Source organism: Phyllostomus discolor, chromosome 3, assembly GCF_004126475.2.
Source record: "Phyllostomus discolor isolate MPI-MPIP mPhyDis1 chromosome 3, mPhyDis1.pri.v3, whole genome shotgun sequence".
Taxonomy (NCBI): Eukaryota; Metazoa; Chordata; class Mammalia; order Chiroptera; family Phyllostomidae; genus Phyllostomus; species Phyllostomus discolor.
The window spans coordinates 73,712,988-73,734,532 of record NC_040905.2 but is presented as its reverse complement, the minus strand read 5'-3'; the positions used below and the strand labels follow the sequence as shown (position 1 = coordinate 73,734,532).

The 21,545-nt window shown below is 38.3% G+C and overlaps 1 long non-coding RNA gene across 3 annotated transcripts; it reads right to left on the bottom strand.

Annotated features, from left to right (window-relative positions):
• Nucleotides 1-13,298: 13,298 nt before the first annotated feature.
• On the bottom strand, nt 13,299-20,168 carry LOC118499505. Of its 3 annotated transcripts, none has more exons than XR_004901999.1 (3): nt 19,819-20,168; nt 18,277-19,713; nt 13,299-15,953 (listed from the first exon to the last, which is right to left on the bottom strand). It is a non-coding gene; the product is annotated as an uncharacterized LOC118499505 (long non-coding RNA). The 3 variants fall into 3 exon arrangements; XR_004902001.1 differs by having other exon boundaries at nt 19,486-19,713; XR_004902000.1 differs by lacking the exon at nt 13,299-15,953 and having other exon boundaries at nt 17,654-19,713; nt 19,819-19,965; nt 20,063-20,167.
• Between the last annotated feature and the right edge of the window lie 1,377 nt (nt 20,169-21,545).

Here is a 21,545-nt window from a genome sequence, read left to right as displayed (position 1 = left end):
AAAAGATCCACAAAGGTTTTCAGGGCATGACAAAGACAGGTTTAAGGAAGAAAATACCCAGAACAAATACCTTCAGTGCAGACATGAGTGAGTGGGTCACTGGGGAAAGGGGCCTGCAGAGGGGCAGACATAAGCAGCTACCAGCAACAATTACAGAAACTCGATAGTAATGTTTACAGTTCTAATTCAAGTAATTGATTCTTCTGCTTTTACCAGTAAAAATCCTGACTGGGACACATGACTATAACTGTCTACTAGTTGATTTGAGTGACCTTTCTCACTTAAAAATCTGAAGAAACTTACAATGTCAAAGTAGTAAATAAATACAGTTCTGTCTTCCCACATCCCACTGTATCCATTGAACTCTGTCTGTACCACACGGTTCCATAGCAGAGTTTTACAGCAGCGGTGCCTTTGACATTTTGAGCTGGATAATTATTTAATATGTGTAGGAGGGCACTTTCTGTGCATTTTCATCTGGTTAGCATCTTCATTCTCTACCCACAAGATGCCAGTAGCAACCCTCTGCCCACACCCCTCTCCCAGCCAAAAGTCCCTGGAGCAACATTGTTCCTGGTTGAGAATGCTTTTTTTATAGTTTCACTGACCTTGACTTTCCAATGTCACAGTTAACTTCTTGGTAAATGCTTGGTAAACACCTCACATGTTAAGCTCTGTTTTGGTCAGCTAGTGATTCTCAATTAAAATCACAATAGGTCTCATGAAGCCTCTTCATTTCTCCCCACATCTGCACTTGCTGGAGTGGCAACAGGAACAAGAGCACCCCTATTTGTTTTGTAGGTGATTAGTTGATGACAAGTTATCACTTCCCACCCCGTGGGCTAAAGACAAAGGGGGAGTCATGAAAACCTGCTCTGATAGAGCCTTGTGCAGAGAAGAAATGTCTAGCAGCACATGCGGCCCATGCTGCCCTTCACAGACTTAGGTTTACCCCTTGAGACAGTCTTTGTGAGGCTCCTTGCACCAACTCTAGCTGTTTTCTCTGATGCGTGGGATATGTTTGGAAACTGAGAGCAAAACTCACTTTAAATTATCATCCTCTATAACATATATTTATATAGTTTCGCAAATTCTGTTGATGATTTGGTTACTTTTGAGCTACACACATTTTTCATAGTGACATAGATTTCAAGGATAATTTGGCTCTCATGTTATCCAAGCTTGCTTTTCCCTCTAATCATTCTAGCTAAGGGACCTATTTACATAATACCTAGTGCCTTGTTATTTTTTATTCCTGCTTCATTGGAAAGCCAAAAATGAAAAGAAATGCATTTCCAAAGCATTTTTTAATTGAAAGATCCTTATGGCAGCCATAGTGAAATTTCCCAAGATAATCAATCGTATTTTGGGAAAAGAAGATTCTCGTTCATGAATTAATAAGCAAGGTAGAGGTTAGGCATTTCAGAGTCACCAGTGCAATTTTTTAAATACATAGCCAGACTATTTGCAATCCAGTGATGCTTTGAGTATCTGCTTTTACTCTCAAGTATCTTTTTAAAGACATTCGCTACTTCATTTCATTGGAAAATTGAGTCTAAATAAATGCGATATTCACAGGCCAATTGACCATAGGGTAGCTTACTTATAGGCCCAATTCAACCACAATCCAAAGTAAGAGAAATATAATGGTGAGAAATTGTCTTTCAATTAAGTTAAACAGTCATTGCTCATTCCTCATACCTGGTTTAGGAAGGAGGGTGAAGAGAAGCCCAAAACTCAGGTATTCTTCAATGGACCAAATAATAAATGTTTGAAGTTCCTTGAAGGGAAACTTGAAAACCACTTACAAACCTTGGAGCCAACACAGAGCTACTCATGAGAATAGGGAGATGATAAGAGAAATGAAATAGCTCATAATATGCTCATTCAGAAGAGATTTCAGAATTATCTGAAGCTCTCATTTTACAGATGAGGAAACTGAGCACTGGCAGTTCACTGAGCTCAACATAAGATACTCATTAGCTTATCCAATACAACAAACTTATGAAGTAGGGAAAGCATTTCCCTTGAATCATGAGGAAACAGGCTTTTAGAAGTTAATTACTGTGCTAAAATGTCACTTAAAGCTGAAGGTCGGTGGGCTTGTAGGCATTGCACTACACATCCTCAGAGATTTGCCAAAATAGTGGTAATCAGGAATATTACCCAAAGACCCAGCTTGGAGTTCTGCCTTTGGTAACATGATACAGTTCTGAGTTTATCTCCACCAAATATGTAATACCATCTATGAATACGCACTGACAGTATAGTAGTAAAAACACAAGTATATAAGGTTGATTTCATAGTGCAGTTTTAGGTGAGTTCTCAAAGGAATTGAAAAGTTAAAATTCTTAAAAAGTTTGATCACTCATGAAATGTATTGAAATCATGACTGTTTGTAGGAATCATTCAGGAGTGAAGAATAAGATGTTGCTCTGTATTCATCCCCATTATGTAATTATGATTATGATGGTTTGGAAAAAATACATTGTATCCAGGGAGCAGAAGTGTAGCCAGTGGGGAAAAGTTTTGGCTGTGCCATTTCTGTGTCCTTTGCAGAGTCTGCAATTCAGGCAAATGTTTTTGTTTTTTGCTTTTCTGTTCCTTGACTCTATTTCATTGATGTGTTGCATTTTATCAACTAGATAGTTTTTGATCCTTGAAGAAAATCATTTTCTAAAAAGAGGATTTTGGTAATAACTTCCGCTAGAAATAAGTTCCAAATAATTCAAAAGGCAAGCTCCTATTCCTATGTCTGTACCACTTCTTTATCAATATAATACAGGTACCACGTGTATTATCCTTAATACCACCATATATTTAATACCATGGTACTCACAAGAACAATGAAGGCTTTATTTAAAACACACCTATGAAAAGTAAAATGGAATATTAATTCCAAGGTTGTAGATGCAGACTTATCTGTTCCTCCAGGGATGGCAAATAGCATTTGGGAAGTGAAATAGGCATTAAGACAGATGTACAAAGATTGTCTTGTATTTCCTTAGCTTTTCCTATGATTCCGAAGCTTGCATTTCCTGTTCACTTGACTCCTTAAAACCATTCTAGATAAATGAATCCCAACAATTTTAAGGGAGAAGGACAGTAGGCAGGGAAGTAGGCTTGGTGATGATGTGACAGTGATGGTGATGATGGTGATGATGATGATGATAATGATGATGATAAAAGCCAATGTGTATTGAATCCTTGTCTTACTATGGATTTACACTGTGTTAATACTTTTCAGTTAATAATTTTTCACAAGTCTGGACATATGTATTATTACCATCTTTTTATAAATAAGGAACTAAGGCTTACAGAGATTAATTAGCTTGTTTAAAGTTGCACAGCTAGTAAGGGAACCTTCTTGAACTGGATTTAAATGACTCCCAGGCCTGTGTTCCTAAGTGCTGTGCTGCAGTGAGTCTGCAGTTACATCAGCAACTTTAGTTAAGACTGAAAATGGGACAGTCGCAAAGATGAAGAAGAAAGCTCTTCTTAAGAGCAGAGATTTTGTAATGTTGTTCAACTATGTGTTGCTCTGACCTTATAACAGTGTGTAGCCCATAGCAAGCTCTCAACATGTATTTCTCGAATGATTGAATGAATGGAAGAGTGAATGACATTAAGAAGGTTTTTATGACATTATTAAGGTATTTCTATAAAAATAAAAAGCTCATATTTAGAGAAACTTGTTGATTTAACAGAGAAGTGAGCATTCCTTCATGCCATGCACTGTTGTGCTGTGGATATATATTTCTATTATAAGTTTAAAGGCTTGCCTATCATACCTAACACATGCAAAATAAAATGTAGGTTAAGCCCCTTTGTAGCTGAAATTAAAGCCAGCCTCTACAATGCTGGAGTCAAAACAGGAGTGAAAGAAATGCTGTGAGACTGAGAATCATATTGTAATTTACATAAACATAAAACTAGGATGGAGCTGAAAAATGTAATGCCCTTCACAGGTTTCACCTGATTTCAGGCACACTAACAGAGTCTCTTATATATTTTTTCTTACATAACAATTATTTTTGACAGCATACTAAGGCCTTCAGAAAATGAGTTTATTTGCAAGTTTTATAAATGCTGGCATATTTTTGATATCAAGCAAATAGATTGAATCCTATACATCTCTGCCTCTAATTTTTCATTTGGCTTCCCAACCAGAAGCTTCCCAATCAAAAGCAACAAGTAGAGGACACATACGGTAGAGTTCCTTCCATAGCCTGTATCTTCCAAATGATCACTACTAGGTCCTGAGACTTAATGGCCCTAGAGAAGAGGAAAGGTAGACCTTGAGGTGGTAAAGACCCAGCCCTATTCTAAGCAGACATTGTGGAGAGTAAGAGAGTTAAAAGGGATTGATTTAAGGGTTCTTGATACCCTCACTATTTGCCTCAAGGGATGGAGGTAGTTTATAAACATCCAGATAGATAAGGAGCCTGAGGACATCAGGCTAGTAGCATCAACCATCAACTCCTGAACTGCTGGGGAACTAGAAAACTGGTGAGTTAAAGGGAGAGAAAGAGAGGTGTTGAATGCAGCTGTTTCCAATGACACATGCAATCATTGGGATAAGATGGGAAGCCAGGTCTCTGGTGTTAGCATATGAAGCCCAGTCTCCTGAGAGAATTGAATCTTCTTTAAAGCACATTCATGCAGAAAGCACACCCCTCCATCCGTTCTACTGTAAGAGGGCAGGGAGGATCCAGTGGACACTTACAGGGGAAGACTTAAGGACCCAGTCCCCTCTACTACCTTACACAGGACATACCTCTCTCCACCAGGTGTTCAAATGCCATCTTAGAAAAGAAAATGGAGGGAAAAGGAGGCTGAAATGCAAAGAAGTTATTCCAAAGAAACAAATTAACATTTAAATGATCTCTTGAATTTTTAGAATTGGATAATGTTAAAACTGTGTTAAGGCTGAGCTTCATGTTTGCCCTGCCCTAACGTAACCAGCAGAGGGAGCCTCATAAGGAAGATCCAAGTGATTTTATAAAACTGCAAAAACAAATGTTCTCTTTATATTAAAATGCTATGTAAAACTAAATTTTCATCCTTGCAATATATATGTGCAATTGACATTCCAACATGTGAATATATATGAATTTATAAGTAGTCTAAACAGTAATTCACCAACCTGATACTTGCATGTATTCATTCACTCAGTGAATATTTAGACTGCCTGCTCAGAACCAGACACTCATGTAGGCACTCGAGATGTATCAATGAATCAATGAACATGACATACAATATATCATCCTACACATTAAAGATAATAATATGTGTATCTGTGTACAAAACCAGTAACAAATTAACATATGATATAATTTCAGACAAGAATAAATTAAGGATGAAATAAAACAACATTCAGGGTAGGTCCATTTTAGAAAGAGTCGTCAGGGGTGACTAAAGGATTTCTGCAAAATTGGAATGAAAAGGAAGTGAGCCATCAACTTTCTGGGGGAAGACTGGGCCTGGCAGCATGGATAGCAAGTGTGAAATGCCTGGAATTGTCACATATGCTTTTGCTAAACCTTTCTGCTGCTTCTCCCTTCCAGGCACATAGTAGCGTTGTGCTTTATGACACAGTTGTATTCTGGTGGGTTGGATGGTAAATTCTGGCTGACAGATTGTGAAAGGAAATGCTGTGGTCCACTTCTGGGCTGATGCATTTACTTGTTGGCTTGAAATATACAGTGTTTCTTTTTTTCCCCTTTCAGAAAAATAATTAACAGTGTTCAAGATATGGAGTCCTCTCTCACCCTGGGCCTCCTTAGTAAAAATGATGGATATGAAAAGACAAAGCCTTTAAGTTTTAAGAGTTTGAGATTTTGGAGTTAATACGTCACTGCAGAATCACCGAGCCTATGCTGATGTGAAAGGGGTGAGCTTAGTATGTGGGGCTGGAGAAGAGTAGACCCCAGAGCAATGGGAGGAATGAAATTAAAGAGGTAAATTTGGGCCAGATGAGTTAAGACTATGAGAGCCACAATTCCAGGCTTAGATTTTTAACTGAGTGGTGGGAAATTATTGTAGGGGGTGATGAAACACACACACACACACACACACATACACACACACACACACACAACTTTAGCCTGTTCTGTAATGCTTTGAAACTTATGTTAAAACATGTAATGATTTCTTTCTTTAGAAGTTGCTATTTAAATTCACCAAAAATGTAATATGCTTTGCTAAGGACATAACAAATTATAAAACTGTGACTTAGAAGTTGAAAAAGTTTCAGCTTAAACCTAATACCTTCACTAATTTACAACATGAAACAAGGATAAATCTAAGCATATTTACCTTGTAAACAGAAATTTTTGAAACAAACATATGAAACAAACTTGATAAAGGAAAACCAAACAACAAAAACTTCTTAAAATGTATTCAGCTGTATTAAGATTTTGTTGGAAAAAGACAAGTTATGAATAAAAATAACACATGCTACATACAGAAGGATGCTCTTCTTGTTTTTGTTGCTCTATTCAAAATAGAGAAAGAGTTTGGCCACTTTATTTTTACTATTATACTGATACAGCAGCCTTCATTCTTTTCTTCTTGATAAGAAAAGCATATATTCGACACATCAATGGCCATGATTGCTTCAAGCTAAGCAGGGATGAGGAAATCGAAATAGGGGCACGATGGAGCTCTCACAATGCATGCACGTAGGTGTCTCAATGGTTTTCATTCACTTCATAGCTGCCATATCAATGGCAAAGAAAATAGGTTTTGATTGGATTTGGCAGTAGCTTTCTCCTAACAATATTTTCAAGAGATAGGATTGCTTAGGGTTGAATTCCCAATTATTTCCTGCTTTAAGAAGCAGAATAAAACAATGACTCCGAGATTCAATGTAATTAGTTCTCCTGTTGACTTGTGTTTTTAATGTTAAATTTCTATTCCTCTGTGGGAAGAATTGACAAGTACCACTCTTTCTCCTGTATTCACTAATAACCTTGAAAACCGAGTGGACATGTTTGACAACTTATTTCTGTGTCTCTGAGATCAAAGCTCTGAAGAGCTGTGAGACCAAAGTGCTAAGGAGATGGGACATGAGGTATAAGAGAAATAATTTTGAAAATATTTAACTATATAGATTGTGGGTTTTATTCTCCCATCACATATCATGTTCCTTTATCATCATTTAAATAAGACAGCACTCAAAGGAAAGGTGGCACACCCATGTTTATTGCAGCATTACTCAGAGTAGTCAAAAGGTGGAAGCAACCTAAGTGGTCATTGACAAAGAATGGATAAAATGAGGTTTATCAACACAATGGAATACCATGTATCACGGAAAAGGAAAGGAACTCTGTCATATGCTACAACATGCATGAACCTTGAGGACATTATGCTAATTGAAATAAGCCAGTCATTAGAACAGTGTTGTATGGTTCGACTTCTCTGAGGCATATAGAGTAATTGGATTCATAGAAACAGGAAGTAGTACAGTTGCCAGGAAGAGGGAGGAATGGGGAATTAATGTTTAATCTGTGTAGAGTTTTAGTTCTGTAACAGAGTTCCAAAGATTGGTTGGTCAACAATGTGAATATACTTAACACTACTGAATTAAACACTTAAAAATAATTAAAAGGGTACATTTTCAGTTATGCATATTCAACCATAATTTATAAAAATATATTTTAAAAGAGGAGGGGTGGTACTTATCACATCAGAAAGAAGGAAGAAAGGGGATAATGCTTATTGATATAAAAATGAAGAAAGTGGACATCATACCATTGAATCCCTGGAAAATATGGAAAATAGAAAAGAGAATTGATATGAAGCGAGGTCCAGCCTCTCTGTCTTTGTTTCCTCTCTGGGGATGTGTCCTGACATAAACATCCAGGGGAGGGGGGTGATATGAAAATTCTGACCTGGCAGCATCAAAGTAATTGTCCTGGAGTAGATTGGAAGGACACAGGCCTCTAGGAAAACCCGCGTCCTTTTCATCCAGCATGGCATAGGGATGCTATCACAACATTTGCAAGAGAGGTAGCTGGATGGATGAAGCTGACACAATACTTCTCATCCCCGTTTCCTTTGCTGAAGGCTAAGGGTGGAGACGTTCTGTATGCTAAGAGGATACAGAAAGGATGCTGATATAATGTTCCAGGAAACAGGCCACCTACAGATACTGTCTGAGAGAAGCAGAACAGCACTGTAATAAAGACAGAACATGAACTCTGAAACCAGTCTGCCTTGGCTTTTATATCTGGCATCTCTACCTTCTAGCTATGCACATTTGAACAAGCTATTAATTACCCCTCTGTACTTTAATTCCCTTCTTAAGATACAGTAATAATAATACCTATATCACTTTGATCTTTGAGGATTAAATGAGTTCATACATATAAAAGTCCTTGTATAACATATTCCTTAAAAATGTTAGTCACTATTTTTATTTATTATCATTATTGTTATTATTATCAAAGGGGAATGTGGTGACAGTGATGAAATATGTACCTAAAAAAATAAGTCACTCACCTTTAAACAGAAGGCTGGAAGTTTCCATCTATTGTCATCTAATTAAACAAGAGTTAGGGAAACACATCAGATCAGTTATTGGAAAAACATTAAATGATTAAATGCTATTTTTTGTATATTGAGTATAGTGTGAATTTATATATATATAAAATGCTCCAATATTTCTAATCCGCATGCCTGTACCTAACATTAGTGGGACCTGGAAAGATACAATTAGAGGCCCACGTACCATCAGCAAAAATACTTCAATACAAGTTAAGCTAATAAACTGTTAAATATACCTCCCGTATATTTGTTTTGAAACTTACACCTTCAAAATGAACTGGAAGCCAGGCTCAAATTTAAAGTTATCATGGAGTTCCATGCTGGCACCTGGTGGAGCAGGTAAGTGGGTTATATCCCTTGCTTCTCAGCTGCCCCCTTCTCTTCCCACTGTCCATCTCTGACCTGCCCTGGAAGAGGCCTGATGCACATGCACTTTGTCAGCCTAGCCCTCACAGTCAAAGTCCGTCTATAACCCTGTAAACAGGCACCCCTGCCCCACCCCTCACACCAAGAGTTACAGACATCAGCAACATGGGCCAGCTTCCTGGTACCTGAAACATGGTATTGCTGGGGAAGAGCATGCACTTGAGCATATCTCTTTAACTCAATCAACTCCTTACCCTGCAGAGAGGACCTTGGCCAGAAGACCAGAGCAGGATTTGCTCATGTCCACAGCCTAGAGCGAGAGCTCTTTGTGCCTGCATATGAGTGGCAATGTGCACCAAAGACTGATTCCAAATCCCTCAGTTACAACTGGAAAGCAAAACCATTTAAAGTTAGAGACCATCCCAACCCTGAAAGAGAAAGAACATATAGCAGATGCTAAAACATAGCCAGCCCACAGATAGAGGAATGGGAGTGACATAGAAGGTTATCTCTAAGCCCTTTCTTGAAATCAGGCATTTTGAAAAGAAAGATCACCTTCCAGAAAGAGAAGCCCAGCTCCAGTAACAGAAACTCAGGCTATGAATATAATGACCAGAGATGTGCTAGTTTTTGTTGATTATAAAAATACATTTATTTTACATTTAACACCTTGAAATTGGAATGTTTCCTATAATTGACAGTGCTTTACAATTGTCATCAGCCAAGCAACAGTTGTGAGATGGTTGTCCAACACCCAACCCACAACCCACATCACTGTTTTGATCTTGTACCTAATTCTCCTTTTCCTCTCCTATCTCCCTGCTTGGAGAATTTGCCCACAGTGATAGCCAGGCCTTTCTCAATGTATTCCCTTCTTCCCACAACTCCCTCCTCACTCCCAACCCAATGCACACACAGATGAAAATCTGTGTAGAGATCTTCAGCTCTTGCTCACAGACCCAAACTGCACACTAAATATTTCCAGCTTACTGCTTTTGAAAGGTTTCTGCATTATAATGAGAAATAGTGTTTCATAGTGTATACTAAATTCAACTTATTTTTGAATTCATCAGACCAAATCCCTATGTGTTCCTATTGTAATTCTTCCCTCCAGCATAAATAATTCCTCTGCATTTAACAAATCTTTGTAGCGGGTCTTCAGCTCACAAGCTTTAGATATCCTCTGATATCAATTGTAAATCTGCTGAGCTATGAATGGTCCCAAGCAGCTCTCTGCCAAGCAATCGTTTTAGCTTCTGACAATCTATGGTTAGCTGAAGCTACACAGATCAAAATAAGAATATGAGGCATCCTTAGTTATCCCAGCGAATCCCGAGGGGAAATGAGTGTTCTCCACTGAGGCATCACCGGAGATTAGTAGGTTTGACCCAGCTGAGAGTGATGATGGTAAAGAGGGCCATTCATATTGGGGGAAAACTGGCAAATACAATTTAATACTTAGATCTATTTATCTGCCCTATGGTAGTTTAAGTAGACTTTCTAATGCTGCTCACAGTCTAAGAGATTTATTACTTAAAATTTTTTTCTGGGATTGAAATACCAAGACTGAGCCTTTCTATTCATATCTTGGCCTTGGACAATTTTTGTAAGGAGTCAGGCCAGCAGTATGTGGCTTTATATCCATGAAAGGCAATCCGTAGAGAATGTGTCAAAAGCACACAGTGAGTCATCTTATTTTTCTTTGCACCAAAAATTGCAGAATTTAAAGACATTAGAAGACATTAAAGACATTATCTGCTAGATTATAGTGAACAGACCCTGTGGCAGACAGAAAGTATTTATTCAGTGTGCAGCTTGGGCCTGTGAGCAAGAGCTGAATAGTTGCCTATGCTGATTTTCAGCTGTGTGTGCAGTGGGATGGGGAGTGAAGAGGAGGGTGTGGGAAGAGGGAAATATATTGAGGGGGGCCTGGCTATCACTGTGAGCAAATTCTCCATCTGGGGGAGAGGAGAGGCAAAGGAGAATTAGGTACCTGATTAAGGTACCTAAGTGGGCTGTGAGTTGGGTGTAGGACTTCTCAATGAAGTTTCCTTATTTTGCCCCTTGACCGCAGCCTTACCTTTCTCTCTCCACCCTTCTTTTCCGCCACACTCCCTGCGGGTTTCCTACCTTCTCCCGCCATCTTGCCACCTCTCTGTTTCAAAAATAAAATGCAGCAAAGTTGCATATGTGAACTTAGTTTAAATTTCATCATTTAAGTGTGCTAGAGTCTTAACTAATAATAGAAAATGAAGTTTATCTCAAAATTTCTTTTGAGATAATACCCACATTAATTAATACCCACCCAAATTCTTTGCCTCCAATATGGCTTCTTCCTTGCTCTGACCCTACTAGGCTTTGTCATGACCTCTTACTTTGATCTCTATTCCTTTTTCTTGAGTGACAAAAAGGTGCTAGAAGGTGGCAGAGGAGAAGGTGAAAGATGACGGAGTGATAGAAAAACTGATGCAGATCCGATGTAGGATTTATCTTATGTTTATCTCAATGTCTCCTTGATTTAAAAAAAAAGTGTACTCTGAATGAAATGTTTTAATTCTTTTAGCTATGTCAGACCTAAAGGTTACCCCTTTGGGGGGAATTTTTATGAAAAATAATATAAACTGTGAATACAAGTATAGGTAAAGACTGTGACAAAGGCATAAAGTCATCTCATTTTTCTTTGTATCTAAAAATTGCAGAATTTGAAGTTATTATAGTCATTTGCTAGATCATAATGAGATTTTGCTGCATTGTTGACTATTCTAGTTTTCCTTCTGTTAATAGGCTTCAAGAATTTGTTTTGCAAAATTACATGTCCTCTACTGTTCGTAGTTTCAGTGAGACTGTCAATCATGGTATACTGACCTCCCTTGGGACAAGTGTTGTCCACTCCAGGCCATCTTGACATCTGAACTTTGAGTCTTGAGTTAATGGATAGCAAATATAAAACACATGTACATTTTGGAGATATTACCGGTAATTAGTAGTACGTTGCTAAAACTGTCACTCCTGCCACCTAACTTCCCTGAGCTGTACCTGTTCCTACCCCACTGGCCTGGCTGTCTTCAGTGTCCTCACTGATTGTGGTGCCATCCCAAATCCCTCTAACAAGTTCCCTTTTACTTAAATCACTAGGGTTTGTTTGTATTGTGTACAACTGAAGAAAATCAACTCACGCAAACATTGCTGACATAGTGAGATGATAGATAATTTTAAGAGTAGGTAGCTACACTGTAACATGTCTCTGATTTCCTAACTGTGCAGATATTTATTTAAATATTTATATTAAAGTTTTGAAAGAGTGATTAAGGTGGACATTGGTACTTTGTGAGACTGCAAGAAGATGTGAAAGATTTAGTCAGGGAGCAATCGCAAGCAATCTTCTATGTGGAGAAAACATTGGACTGGGAAGACAATTCCGGTATTCCTCAATCCAGAAGGGTTTAGAGCTGGGACGGCAGTCTGAAATGTCTGTAGGGAATGAGCACTAATGCAAATGGATGAGTCATCCAGGATACTCTCACTACCATGAAGAAATACTCCAGCCCATTTTTCTTCAACAGCTCCTTCAGTCTCTCTTTTCCATTCCTACCTCTGGTAGAGACGTGTCCAGAGACATACTGCTTGACTCCACAGAAAACACCATTGCCAGTGTAAAGATAAAATGAAACTCCTCCTTTTCTTCAGAGAAACAACAGGATTATAAGCACTCAGGCACTAGACAAAATATGCCCTTCACATGGGGCAACACTTCTCAGCTCTGGCCAATCTCTGCCTTCTAAGAAGGCTGGCTTGGAATTGTCACATCTTCTGATTTTTTTTTTAAAGATTTTATTTATTTTTAGAGAGAGAGATGGACTGAGGAAGAGAGAGAGAGAGAAACATCAGTGTGTGGTTGCTATTTGTGTGCCCTCCTTTACTGGGGACCTGACCTGCAACCCAGGCATGTACCTTCACTGGGAATCAAACTGGCAACCCTTTGGTTTGCAGGCCAGCACTCAATCCACTGAGCCACCCAAGCCAGAACCATCTTTTGATTTTTTAAGTACTCAAAAATATCCATGATTTTCTTAAATGTACAATAATACTTGTTATATATTGGTAACCAAATTTGATTTAAAATATTGGGTTAAAATAATATTTTCAGCCCAGGAAAATAAGTGTGCCTTCTGTTCTTGGCCTATATACACTAAGCAGCTGAGATGTGATAATTGATAGATTTGAGGCATGTGAAATACATATCAACCTCAATATTTAAGAAAACAAGTTTTTTTGCAAATCAACCTCATCAGCTAGAACAAGCCACCATGGTCATAGAGTAAATCCCAGGGAATGGCCTGGCGAAATCTTGCAAGGTCCAGCAAGTAATGGAGGATGAGCAGAGAAGGGAGGACTGCTGGTGCTGGTAGCTCTAAGGACATATTGATGCACTTTGCTGGGCCAGACAGTTGAATCATACCTGGGTTGGTGAGTGATTATTCACCTCATATTATATGTAAAGAAATAAATGAAAAAAACCCTAAATATTGATATTCCAAATTTAGTTATTTTACCTCCAATCTTGGAAGTGCCCAAAGCTAACAAAGAATGTTGCATCAATACTAAGTTGCTTTTAGGCTACTGCATTATACTACATGGGTTACCTAGAAAAATGAACCACTGTTTTGCCACTGAGCACCTTCAAACAAAGAAGAGAATAAGATTGACAGCACTGTTCAGATCCATTAGTCAAAGTATAGTAGCTTTGGACAGGTAGTTTCCAAAATACATCAGCTTCATTTACGCCCAACAGTAACAACAGACAATGGGCATTTTTCTACAGTGACACAAGGCTCCCAAATACTAAGGCAGAAAGTGGTTTTTGACACACACCACTTTTAGGAAAAGGATTGGAAGTGGGAGGTGAATGACAGACTAAATATCTGTATTCCAATGATTATAGAGAAGAAACAACCTGATTTACTTAGGAGCTAGGTTAAGAGCATTGAGGGAACAAAAGAAGGCAGGCAGAAATCGACTAGTCTGATAAATAGTAATTTTCTGAAAGATAGGCCACAAATTTCTACATGTGTCTAAGAAAGTAGAAGATTCTGCCTGTTCCTGAAAATTTTTGTTCTAATAAATGCCACTACACTACTTATTGATTTTATGTGATTCATTCCTTATGCTCCAGGCATCCTGCATACCTACATTTAAAATAAACATTATTAATTTGGATTTCAGCAATATGCAACCTGAAAGTAGAACTGGCTCACCTGACTTTTCCTGCTGACTGATGCACTGAATGGGATGTGCATTTTGTCTGTTTTTAATCTGGATTAACCCTATGCTCCCAGGCTTCTATTATTGGATGAAATGTGCCAACTCTATGAAAGTAAATCTGATTGCTTAATAATACAGAAAATAATATGTAATTTACTTGAACATATAATAGTAACTATGTGGCAGGTAATACATCTTTTATCTCATTTAAATTTTAATTGTCACATCAAAATATCAACTTAATCGTGACATGCCACTTCTGCTTTTACATTTGAGAGCACCACAACACAAATAAGCTAAGTGATTAGCTCAATATTACACATTTTATAAGTAGGACAGCCAGAATTTAATCTTAAGTCTTTCTTATTCCAAACTGAGCATTGTTCATTCATCTATGCTGACTTATGGCAGAATGAGTGAGAGCTGACCAATGAGAGGGGACGTGTTTACATATGATAGTATAGGCCAGGGTCGGCAGGCCACAGGACACATAAAAAGATGTTCCTCTGTAGCAGGGCATGCAAGGGCCTTAAGATGTGTGTATCCACATCCACCCCCCAAAGTATACAACTTAGTGGTCTTTTACAAAAAGCAGCCTGGTGAATGTGTACTGATCAAATGTCAGTGTCACTGAGTGTAGGGCTGGGAATGTCCACATAATTTCATAGTGGCTTTGCCATATCTAGAAAGAAAGGGCCTGGGGTAACTATCTGATAAGAAAGGGCAACTAGGGAATTTGTCTTGAATCTACACTTGCATGAAAAGAAGACTGTGTCCAATATGTATTGATTTGAAGTCATTTGAAGCTTGAAGGAAATCAAGAAGAGCTAACGTGCTTCTGAGCCCACTATCCCACTCCAATGACTTAAAGGAAGAGTAGTGAGGAGAATCATGGATGAAGGGAAGGGTAGGACAGCTACTTGGTAACTTGGAGGTGGCTTTTGGATTAGCAGTAATGAGTTCAGATTGATATTGGAAGAAGGATGAAGTGTATGTTGCAAGGGAACCTGACAGGGCCTTGGTACAACTGGCATTATCTCTGGCCATGATGTAAAGGAAAACTCGGCAGGGAAGCCATGGTTGGTTGGCAGTGAGAAAGAAACCACTTGAGGTGGCCGGCATTACTGGGTCTGACAAGGACCGTCATAGAGACAGATGGCCGCACTGTGCTGTGCAGAGAGATCTGAATAGTGCTGGGGTAACAAGACAACTAAAGGGCATTTTGGCTACGTGTAAGCCAGTTATGAGGGAATAAAGCAATGCCTGTGGGAAATGCGTTGTTTTGTTCTTGTAAAGGGGTTGGGATGGGAGACTTAAACTGACTTTTCTTCATGTCTCACTTTCTTCATTGAATCTACCCTCTTCCTCCACAAATATTTTTTAAAAAATAGTAAATAAAAATACCTTGGATTTTCTGTGGTCTCATTTGTCTCCTAAAAAGAAGTATATTTTCTGTAGGTTAGATTAAAAAACTTATTTTACTGAAGTTCTAGAACAGGTTTGCAGCAACGTTAAACAGCAGGTGAGAGGGCCCGAAGTCACGCTCTCATTTGCATGCTACCACGGCTCAGCATTATGAAAACTGCTTTAGACCTTCCTCAGGAAGTGTCTTCATTCCCGCTGACAGCAGGATTAATGGCCACACTCAGAAGAAAATCAACTGTCAAAAAACGTTTACTTCTTATAGTTGTCTTCTCTTTCTTTGTGCCATGAAAGCCTTTTTTGCTGAATTAAATGGTTTGTTGTTCAAGGTTCTTCATGGCAGACCCTGGAACCTGTGAGAGGAAGCAGAAGGGGATTAATTAAAGGTTGTAGGTAGTTCACAGCATCTTGGGAGGGCTGAGGAAATAGACTGCAGCAAGAGCTTCCAGAATTACCTGCATGTCCGCACAGTGGGCTACAGATCTTCTGCCTCTCTGCCTCCCAAGAAGTCGCTCCAATTTCTATTTATGTTATATGTATTTATTTTTGGTGAGCGAAGTAGCTTATATTCTTGTTGTCTCTCCAACAACAGCCCCAGTAACAGCCACTATTGGCCTAGCCAGGGTCTCTTGTTCTGCACCTGGAATCTATAAGGTTCTCACAGCACTACTGGGAGACACACAGGTTGGGATTGTACATGCGCAATGTGCAGAGAAGATGGCTCCTGACCCAGGAAGCAGCAGGATCTCTGTTATAGGGCTTAGGCCTGCCCGCACCTCAGGCTCGGCCTCTTGCTCCATTTTCCTTCTAGAAACAACTGCATGCTCATGTCCCAACAGGAGTAGAACAAGGCAAGGGGCACCCAACTCATGCCCCTTTGGCAGAGGGGAGCGCACTGGTAGTCACCGCCCATGTGGATTTGTTCTCGAGGGCACACAATCACGTGCATCAGGGACCCGCTGCACTGCCACTTATTGCTCATTGGAAAGTTTCTATGAAATGGATCTCACACTAAGAGATCTGAAGAGAGATCAAGGAATCATTTTAAATCTCTCAGCTTAATGTAGCATGCAGATACATAGATGTGGCCTTTTCAGCATTTGGACACATTCTGGGACTATCACATTTCACATGCTTTACAATCCCATTAAGCAAAGAGCTCACAACCTGATAAATCCGAGGTAACTATTATGTGGCATCAGGGCTCATGGATTATAAACTGGATTGTACAAATCCATCTGGGGTGAGAAGCAAGGGAAGCTGTGGACCCTGTGTCACCAGCTATAGCTTTTGCTCATCCTCCCAAACCTGAAAGTGCCTTGGCCATCTGCAGAATCTGTGTGCAACACTTTTACAGACTTACTGGAGTCTGTAGCTCAAGGTCAGAAGCTATTATCTTAGAAAGGTGTTAGAAGTCAACATGTCACTTCTGTGCCATAATAATATTGAAATAAGGATAAAGAAGAACAATACACATTCATTCCTTTTCAAGGGAAAATAAAACTTACTTTTAAGATACTTTTTAATACAGTGATACCCTTTCCTTGAGGTATAAAAGTAAAAAAAAATTAATATAAATCCAGAAAAGGAAAGTGCCTTTGTGAAACTTATTCCTACAGAAGTTATTTGTTTCAGGCATTTAACCTTTATATCATTAGGCTGAAAGAACAATTAATTACTGATCCCAGACAAAAGCACTGATATAATTTTGGTTTAAATAAAACAGAGTCTATTTTTACTGAATCATAAATTTACAGAGGGCTTCTTAAGGACTCAGAAAACAGGGTCTATATCTTTAAGGAACTTTACCTCTTTGGAGGGAAATAAGACTAAAATGCATAATACTATTAGCAAAGAAAGACAAGCAGTAAATTGTGGTTCATACCATGAGAGCAAGAGATAAACAACAGGCAAAATTTGGCATTATAAGGCATATTCAGGTTATAAATTAGAATATAATTTATTGCATTTATTTTTTTTAAACACTAGCATTTTATCTCTTAGGAAATAACGTTCCCAAACTAGAGGCAAGAGATAACTTAAAGAAAATGTAGGCATTGCCCTTGTGGTATGAATAAATTTCTAAGGCTGAAAACAAGGGCTGGAAGGAAAGAGAGTTCAATCACATATAACCCTGAATATGATGTCTTTGTTACAATGACAGTATCAACTCCCAGAAACCTCATTAAATATCTTCTTCAAATTGGGACTTTGATCCAAAATATCATTTATACCCTTCCGTAAGTCTTCATCTGAGGAACTTACATCATGGGAATATTTTTATACATCTGAACAAAAATACATGGTTCTATTCAAATACTTAAAAGAAGAATGCAGGTATAAATACAGTTACTTTTACAGATGGATACTCCTTTGTGTCATACATGTGTTCTTGCAAATTTTTGTCTACTAGGAAGTATGAATTATATTATACTAAAGAAAAAGTGGCATGACCTCTTGGTTATGCAAAGTAGTCATTACATTTTCAAATAATTTCTCACTAATTCAAATCCTTCTTAAGTTTTGATTTTGTTCACTTTTCTTAAAGAGATGTCTCTATATTCTGTAACAAAAATTTTATAAGTGCTATTCAGGCTTCATGGATACATTAGTTTCTTGTTGCTACTACAAAAATTATGGAAAATTTAGTGGCTTAAAACAACACAAATTTATTACCTTATACTTCAGGAAGTCAGAAATCCAAAAGCAGTCTCAGTGGGCTAGAATCAAGTTGTTGGCAGCACTCCATTCCTTCTGGCGCCTCTAGGGGAAAATCTGTTTCTTTGCCTTTTCCAGCTTCTAGAAGCTGCTCATATGCCTTGGCTCATGACCTTGCATCACTCCCACCTCTCCTTCTATTTTCATACTTCCATCTTTCCAACTCTAACCCTCCCACCTCCTTCACACAAGGAACCTTATAATTACACTGGGGCCATCTGGATAAGCCAGGATAATCTCCTCATCTCAAGAACCTTGATTTAATTACATCTGCCAATTCCCTTTTGCCATGTAAGATAACACATTCATAGGCTCCCGGGAGGAGATTGGGATATGGACCTGTCCAGGGGGCCATTATTCAGCCAACAACAGTGGGAACCACCAAGCATTTATGGCCTTGATCTTTTTCTTGTAGAAGTTCCTTACAGACATTACCAATAATTCTGACCTCAATTGTTCTGTGTCAGTGTAAGATTGTGGATCCATTTGTTTCTGCTCTGCAGGTTTGTAAATGACTGTGTAGTGGCTGCATTTTCTAGGGTATACATGGGTGAGAGTCATCTTATCCTTGCAGAAGCAGGTAGATAAAAAATGGAAAAAGGGATGACATTGGCTAAAGCTTGGAACTAGGGTACACTGAAAATGGTTTTAAAAAATGCTTGGAGATACTGTCAATTTAATGCACTGGACTGCCTCTGTCTCCTTTACTGTAAGTAATTAAGAGGTGGCAGTCCATGGAAATCCACAACTTCTCTTATAAACTATGTTCACCTGAAGTGACAAGTTACTGAGAAAAGAATAGGCTATCAACAATGGTTTTATATTTTTAAAACAATACTTTCCGCCTAGTCCAGACAGAAGTAACATGCTGTGCAAAACTGTACATCGTGTAGCAACAGCTAAGAAGTCACATATATCACTATCAATGCTGCCTGTATAAAAGCCAAAAATTACCATATCTAACAATAATTTTTACTTTCATAGAGAGAAATGGAAACAGAGAAAGAAACCAACTTATTCTTATAAATGTTCAGTTTAACATATAGTGAACAAATAGATGTGTAAATTGACTTTGATGAATACTTGTGTTAAATGTGGTTATTTATTATGTGTTCCATTACATAAATTGGATGCAAAATTATAACAAATGTTCTTTATTAATCTTACCTTCTCTGGGGCTAGAGAATGACTCAAGGCAATTATCTTTTATGGACTTCAGCATCATTAGTGCTGATGTGCTGAGGAAGGCAGACACATTCTAATAATACACAGAAAAGAGAAACATGCCTTTTCTTCGCTTCTTACATGGAGAGATGTTATTTCTCAATACAGTTCCTTCATTTCCAATTAAATCCATGAAGTTGCTAGTTTCTGGTATTTTTGCAGTAACAGCAGCTGTAGGTGTAAGAAATATCTCACATATTATGTTCCTTATGGTATGACATTTGAAATTTAAACAGATGGCATATAGATCCTGGTCTTGAGAAACTTTGAGTTTACCCAAAATGGCACAGGTGCTTTCAGGCCACATTTGGCTACTTGGTAGGATCTTCCAGCATTTGCACTAGGTCCAGTGACAGATTGCAGAACTGTCGTACTGTTTTCCTCTTTGGCATGGGATATAAATAACTGAAAGATAGTAGCTTTCTGGAAAATAAAAGGAAATATTTCTTTCAAGAACACTTTTGCAGCCCAACACTCGACCAGAATCAACAAGTTATCCCCATAGATGACCTGGTGCCACCTGTTATTCATTGGGGGTTGTTTTTTCAGTTGTGATATTTTTTACCTCCTGGCTTCTCCTCTTCCTCTCCCTTATAGACATGCCCTTGCCTTTTCAGCTCCCTTTATATTCCCAAGAGGGTAAAAAACCAAAGGAAAGAACAATAATTCATCCTGTTAATAATGTATCTCTAAAGATTGAAGGTGGGGTTGAATGGTACAGGCGAGGAGGTGCTTATAAATCATAATTATATAAAAGAATACAAAAAATACAAAAAAATAGCAGTGCAAATATGCAGTCAGGATAAGTCATAGTCAGATGGTACACCTGTATTTTTCATTATCGTATATTTATCGAGCACCAGTGATGAGTGAGCCCCTGAGCTACATTCTGGGTGTTAAAGATGAGAGGATGGAGAGAGAGGAAGTCTATTGCACCAGATCTGATAACAAGTAGACTGGCACCAGAAAGTTGCCTCATCTTGATGCCAGTTGTTCATCACTGAATGTTTGTAAAATTTGTATGAGGGGGGACCCAAAAAACATGGAATTTATTTATAAAGAACTGAGTACTTGTTATTACACATTTAAACTTCAGTTACCTTCAAATATTCTGCATTTGATGCAATACACCTATCAAGATTTTTTGTACTGCTCAAAACAGTCTTTGAACTCAACAGTTTTGATGCCTTTTAGTTCTGCTGTTTTTTGTTTCACCTCTTCCTTATCAGCAAAATGTTCCCTTTGAGGACTTTTTACATCTGGGTAAACAAAAAAATATCACTTGAGGTGAGATCAAGTGAATAGGGAGAATGCGGCACAGGGGTCAAAAATTGCTGAACACTCAATATGGGGAGAGTATGTGTGCTCATAAATCACCCATCATTAAATCGGCAAACATGATGAAAGAGCCTTCAAGGAAAATCTGCTAAAGCAGAACAAGCCTCTCATAACAACATCTGTACTACCAGAAGAAGATAATTCTGGGTTTTTTTAGTCCCTCCTCATATATTAGAATTAGCTTCATCAATTAAAGAAAATAGTAAATTAAACAAGTTAAAGGTTATTTAATTAATTTTTCCCCTCTCAGGTGAATATCCATGTAGGCAACCTAATGCTTGTATGAGGTACCTTCTATCTTGTTATAATACCATGACTGGGTTCTTTTCTTAAGTCAACATCATGCTGCAAGATGGCAGAATAAGGAAAGGGAAGGAAAAGAGCATGTTTCCTCTCCCTTTAAGAATATTTGCTGCCATTTCATAACTTCCTTGCTACATGTAATTGGACAGATTTGGCCATAAGAGAGGCCAGGTTTTGGGGTCTTGATACCAACTGGTCACATGCCCAGCTAAATATTGTGTATTCCAGGACTTTAAGTTTGCGCTTAGGACATAGAATACTATAAAGAGCACCCCTCCTGTATTTACAACAATAACAACTGCAGCAGCAGAAATGCTAAACAATCTGAAAATTCGTAACTTTTCTGAGCCCTTCAGAAAACT